This window comes from Desmodus rotundus, chromosome 3 (genome assembly GCF_022682495.2).
Source record: "Desmodus rotundus isolate HL8 chromosome 3, HLdesRot8A.1, whole genome shotgun sequence".
Taxonomy (NCBI): Eukaryota; Metazoa; Chordata; class Mammalia; order Chiroptera; family Phyllostomidae; genus Desmodus; species Desmodus rotundus.
Window position 1 is genome coordinate 30,545,784 of NC_071389.1, and position 6,734 is coordinate 30,552,517.

At 39.4% G+C, this 6,734-nt stretch overlaps 1 pseudogene; it reads right to left on the reverse strand.

Moving 5' to 3' along the window:
* Positions 1-604: 604 nt before the first annotated feature.
* Positions 605-889, reverse strand: LOC112314625 (small ribosomal subunit protein eS26 pseudogene; annotated as a pseudogene).
* Positions 890-6,734: the final 5,845 nt, after the last annotated feature.

The window sequence follows — 6,734 nt, forward strand, 5'->3', positions numbered from 1 at the left end:
TGCTATCTAGTCAGTGTCAGTTTTTATGTGGGGATCTGAAGATATTGAAAAATTGGGCTGCCACCATAGTCATCATCTTCCCAGAATCCTCTTTTTTTTCCTTTGATGTCTATAGGATCTGTAGCAACATCCTTCCTCTCTTTATATATATACACACACACATATATATACATACATATATATACACACATATATAAATATATATATGTATACACACATGATTTTGTGCTTCTCTATTTTATTCTTGATCAATCTTGCTAAGAGTTTATCCATTTTACTAATCTTTTTAAAGAACCACCTTTCGGCTTTTTAAAATTTTCCCTATTTTTGTCTGTTTTCTATTTCATTGAATTTTATTCTAATCTTTATCATTTCTTTTATTTTAGGTTTAATTTGCTCATCTTTCTCTAGCTTCTTAGGTGGAAACTTAGATCATTGATTTGAAGCCTCTATTCTTTTTTATACTTTTTTTTTTTTAAGTACAATTTCCATTTTATTTTTTTCCAGGGAACTTTTCTTTGGTCCTCAAGGGCTCCTTACATGGGCTTTGGTGGAGGTCGTGGGGCAGCACCTGCAGGTCTGAATCAGGTGGAGGTGTTTGGTCCTACCGGGCTTCGCGAGAACGATTTCTGACTACTTTGCTGTGAATGGCACAACTCACACAGTAATGCAGTTTCACATACAGCTTGGGAAGCACATAGGCGTCGAAAACACTGGCTTCTGAAATGTCCCTGACAGCTGTGGCCTCTACTGTGTTTCGAATGACGAATTTCTTAATGGCCTTGTCCTTGGGCACGCATCCAGTGCAGTCGGTGCAGCGAGTAGGCCGCACATGGCCCCGGCCTTTTTTGGCAGGACGGTTGTTCCTTCTTTTCTTCGTCATCTTGGAAGCAAGGACCTGAAAAAAGGGTGAAGCCTCTATTCTTTTATAATATGTAAATTTCTCTCTAAGCACTGCTTTACCTACATCTTATACATTTTTTATCTTGTGTTTATTAACATTCATTTTTAAATGTTTTATAATTCTCTTTGCTATTTTTCTTTGGCCCATGAGCTAATTAGAAGTATGTGATTTACTAAATATTTGAGGCTTTTTAGAAAGCTCATTTTTATTGATTTTTAATATAACTGCAGAGGATATACTATGTACAATGTCAATTTTAAAAATTTTATTGAGACTTGTCTTACAGCCCAGAAGATAGCCTAATTAGGTGAATGTTCCATATCCCCTTGAAAAGAATGTGCATTTTCCAGTTGTTAGGTATGGTGTTCTGCAAATGTCAATTAAGTCAAGATGGTTAATATTATTGGTCAAGGCTTCTTTATCCTTGATGAATTATTGTCTGCTTGTTCTATCAACAGATGAGACAAAAAGAAAACAAATAGCAAATGGCAGTCTTAAACCCAAAATTAACAATAATTCAATTGAGTGTAAGTGGACTAAACATTGCAATTACAAACAGAGACTGCCGGTCTGAAGAAAAAGCAGAATCCAAGTATATGCTGTCTGCAAGAGATGTACTTCAAATACAAAGATACAAATAAGGTGAAAGTAAAAGGTTGGGAAAATGTACTATGCAAAGGCTAATCCAAGGAATGTTGGAAATTAATATCAGGCAAAATAAACTTCAGGACAAGGAGTATTACCAGAGAAAAAGGACATTTTATAATGATAAAAGGATCAATATATGAGGACAAAAATTTCAACTGTTTATACACCTAATTAAAGAGCTTTCAAATTACAGTTTTTGAAGAAAAACTGGCAGGACTAAAGGGAAAAAACTCAAATCCACAAGCATGAATGGAGATTTCAACATCCCTCCTTCTCTGATGATAGAGTGAGTATTGTACTACTTCACACAAAGTCTGGGAGTCTAGTTCCACTTGCTCCCTCTTGCCCAGTCCTTTGAGCTTTTGTCAGAGGTACCACATCTACATGTTATAAGTGCCCAAACATAGTGTTTGTTTTAATACATCATAATGCATTTTATTTTAGTTTTTAAAGATTTTATTTATTTATTTTTAGAGGGGAAGGGAGGGAGAAAGACGGAGAGAAACAACAATGTGTGGTTGCCTCCTGGGCACCCCCTACTGGGGACCCAGCCCGCAATCCAGGCACGTGCAGTAGACTGATTCCCAGGAATCAAACCGGGGACTCCTTGATTTGCAGGCTGCCACTCAACCACTCAGCCACACCAGCCAGAGTCATCATATGCATTTTATAGAGATTAAAAGAAGAAAAATATTTTTAAAGCCAGACTTTTATATTAACCAACAGTAATTAGTTTCCTATGGTTGCTGTAACAAATTACCACAAACTTAGTGGTATAAAACAACACCTATCTAACCATTTTGGAGGTCAGAGGTCTTAAATGGGTCTCATTAGGCCAAAATCAAGGTGCAAGCGGGTTGCATTCTTCCCTGGAGGCTCTGGGAGAGTCTATTTCCTTGCATTTTCCAGCTTCTAGAGGCCATCTCCTCTCTGACACTGCCTTTGTTGCCTTCCTGGGCCACTTATAAGGACACCTGTGATTACATTGGGCCAGATAATCCGGGATAGTCTCTCCACCTCAAGGTCAGCTGATTAGCAATTTTAATTTTCCCTTGCCACGTAACCTATTATATTCACAGATTCTGGAGATTAGGCCATGGACATCATTGGTAGCCCATTATTCTGCCTACCACACACGTAGTTACGATTTCTGGTGATTTTCATTCATTCCTTCCTATTAATAATAGCTGCATTACAATTCTTGTCTAATGTCCAATAACTCCACCTAAAGATGTCCAATATCATTAGCAATTAGGAAATGCATATTAAAATCACAATGATATCACTTCACACGTATCAGAATGGCTGAAGTGAAAAATAATGGGTGGGTGGGGTAGGCAAAATGGATAAAGGGCCTCAAAAGGTACAAGCTTCCAGTTATAAAATAAATGAGTCCAGGGGAAGGAAGGTGTGGCATGGTGACTATAGTTAATACTGTGTTGCATATGTGAAAATTGCTAAAAGTAAATTTTAGAAGTTCACATCACATGAAAAAAAATTGTAACTATGTATGCTGACAAATGTTAACTAAACTTACTGTGGTGATCGTTTCAAAATATATACAAATATAGAATCATTATGTTGCACACTTGAAACTATATGGGTCAATCACATATCAATTAAAAAGATTGTGACTACACCAAATTTGTGAGGATTCAGAAAAACTGGATTACTCACACATTCCTGGTGGGACTGTAAAATGGGACAGCTACTCTGGAAAACAACTTGTTTGTTTTTTAAAAGGTGAAATATTCAATTACCCTGCACCCTAGCAATTGTACTCCTGGGCATTTATCTCAGAGAATGAAGACACAAACATCATGCTTACACAAATATCTGTACACGAATGCATAGAGCAATTTATAATAGCCAACACCGTAAACAACTCAAATGTCCTTCAACTGTGTGATTAGTTAAAGTGAAGCACATCCATGCCATAAAATATTACTCAGCAATAAAACGAAACATGTTGTAGGTAACTATTTGCTTTTCTCTTGTTGTTTTTAAGATTCTCTCTTTACCATTAAACTTTGGCATTTTAATTATTGGTTTGCACTGGGCCACACCAGCCAGGGCATAGCATTTTAATTATTGTGTGCCTTGGTGTGGCCCTGTTTGGGTACATCTTGTTTGGGACTTTTCTGTGCTTCCTGGACTTGTATGTTTATTTACTTCACCATATTAAGGAAGTTTTCTTTCATTATTTTTTCAATTAAGTTTTCAATTTCTTGTTCTTCCTCTTTTCCTATGATTCCCACCCCCATGATTTGGATGTTTGTATGTTTAAAGATGTCCCAGAGGCTCCTTAGCCTATCCTAATTTCTTTGAATTCTTTTTTCTTCTTGCTGTTTCGATTGAATGCTTTTTTCTTCCTTGTGTTCCAAATCATTGATTTGATTTTAGGCTTCATCCCTTCCACATTACTCTATCCAGCAAAGATATCATTTAGAACTGAAGGGCAGATAAAGTGCTTCCCAGACAAGATAAAACTAAAGTTCATCATTGCCAAACCATGATTATATGAAATGATGAAGGGAATTATATAAGAAAAAGAGGAAGATCAAAATGATGAACATTAAAATGACAATAAATTCACAACTATCAATAATTGAATCTAACTAACAAAATAAGCAAGGAAGCAAAACAGGAACAGTATCATAGATATGGAGATCATTTGGAGGATTATCAGTTGGGAGGGGGAAGGAGGAGAATGGGGGAAAAGGTGTAGGGATTAAGAAGCACAAATTAGTAGGTACAAAATAGGGGGATGTAAAGAACAGTCTAGGAAATGGAGGAGCCAAAGTATGACCCATGGGCATAAACTAAGGGGAGGGAATTGTTGGAGGGAATAGGAGTACCAGGGTGGAGAGGGGCAAAGGAGGAAAAATTAGGACAACTGTAATAGAATAATCAATACAATATATTTTAAAACAGAAACATGTTGATACACATACTACAATCTGGACAATTATGCTGAGTGAAAAAAGCCACTTTTAGAAAGGTACATACTATATGATTCAATTTATATAACATTCTTGCAATGATAAAACTATAGAAATAGAGAACAGATTACTAGTTACAGGCATTAAAGAAGGGTTGGAACTGGGAGAGAAGTGGGTGTCTCTATTGAAGGGCTACATGAGGGATGCTTAGATGGTGATGGGAACGTTCTGTATCTTGACTGTATTATTGTCAGTACCCTGGTGTGATGTACTATAGTTTTACAAGATGTTACCATTAGAGGAAATCCGGTAAAGGGTATACAGGATCTCTTTGTATTATTTCTTACAACTGCCTGTGAATCTGCACATATCTCAAAATAAAAAATTTAATTAAAAAATTATTGCAATCCTCCTCCCAAATAGTAATAGTTATCATCAGAAGCAGATTTACCATGAAGCTAATGGTAAGCTTCAGGGCCCACCTGCACTGACCCTGGGAGTGCCAGAAGCTACTGGGGATTTCTAGTCAGTGTTCTAACTGGGGAGAAGGCAGATGCGATGGAAAGCTTTTCTGATAAATTGCTTAAAGAGGTTACAGAATAAAGGGACTAAATACCCAGGATTCCATAGTGGACGTTGTTTTCCCCCTCATTCTGAGTATTAATATGTGCACCTAATGTTAGAGGGTCTCAATAAGCACTTACAAATGTTTCAAGCCCCACAAAACTCGGTTCTGCTCCTCCTTACCATATATAACATGGTACCTAGGAACAATGACTGGAGCTAAATTGCCTAAATTCAAATCCTTGCTAGTCCCACAAGGTATTAGCTTCTCTGAGTCTGTTTCTTCACCTATAAAATGGGGACAATAGTAAACTTCCATTATAGTTGTGAGCATTAAATGAGAATCTAAGAAGCTTATAAATGCTTGGTAGTAAATGTCATGTGGGGGGGGGGACCCAAAATCCCCTGGAATTATGTTCTGGAGGGTGGGCCCTTTTTAGTACAGGCTTACCCTGCTAGGTGGGTATTCTAGGAACCCATCTGTATCAGTGTACCAGCTGGCATTGTTGTGAGAGGCTGTGTTTGGCCTCAGTGAATTTTTTTTTAAACTTTCAACACTTTTGCCCATTTCATGATGGGTGATTTACAAGCGCACCCTCTCACACCATGCTGAATGTTTACCAGTTTTTGACCAAAAATGGCATGACCCCCATGCCCCACCTTCCCTATTCACCCCATCTTGCCCCAAGTGACTTTTTGCTTCCCAGGATGAAAAAAGCCCTCAAAGGGAAATGGTTTCCTGATATGGAAGAGATGAAACAAAAAAAGGCAGAAGCACTAAAAGTCGCTGAGTTCAAACTGTTTTGAGCAGTGGAAAAAACGTCTCGATAGGTGTATTACATCAAATGGAGAGTACCTTGAAGATGACTGAAGTTTAAACGTAAGAATAAATACACAATTTTTAATAAATAAATTTGGGGGCTTTCTGGGTCCCCCCTCGTATATACCCTTATTATTATGGAGTGCCTAAGTTGTGTCTGGTGCTACTTAAACACATTTACTTCTCAGAATGACTCTGTGGGGAAGGTACTTAATATAATGCACATTGTAGATATGAAGTGAAGGTTTGAGAGTGAGAATTCATTAAGTGTCCAAAAAACTCAAAAAAAAGTTTTTGCCAAGCAAAAGGCAGCTTCCTCCAAGACACTCAGACCAAAAGACAGGTCCGCTGGGGGCTCTCACTGCCGGATCAGACCTAACGACAACCCCCACCCTCCGGGATAACAGGTCTGACTCCAACGAACCCCGGACCTCCGCTCCAGGTCGCGCTCAGGGGAGGAGCAGAACTGTGATGCCTTTTATAATCCTCAGCCTTCTGCAGACAGGTGGCAGCTCCTTCGAGATCCAGTTTACGGCAAACCGCCTCTTGAGTTGCTGCCGGACAGCTCACCAGACTAGGACAAAACGTGCCTGGGTACTACATCTGGAGATTACCCGCAGGCTCAAAATCCCGACCCCGCCAGCCCGCCCCGCCCACCTCGCTCAACGGCTGCCGCCGCCATTGGCCCCGCCCTCCCGACTAAATCCCACCTCCCGGTAGCGGTGATTTACCTCTTCCCACGCAGAAGTCAGAGCACCCCGGGGGCCGCAGCAGTAGGCCCGCCCCTTCCTCGGGTCTAGAGCGCCGAACGCATCGAACGCAGCCAATGGGTGGTGCGGCGGCAGCACCGCGGGAG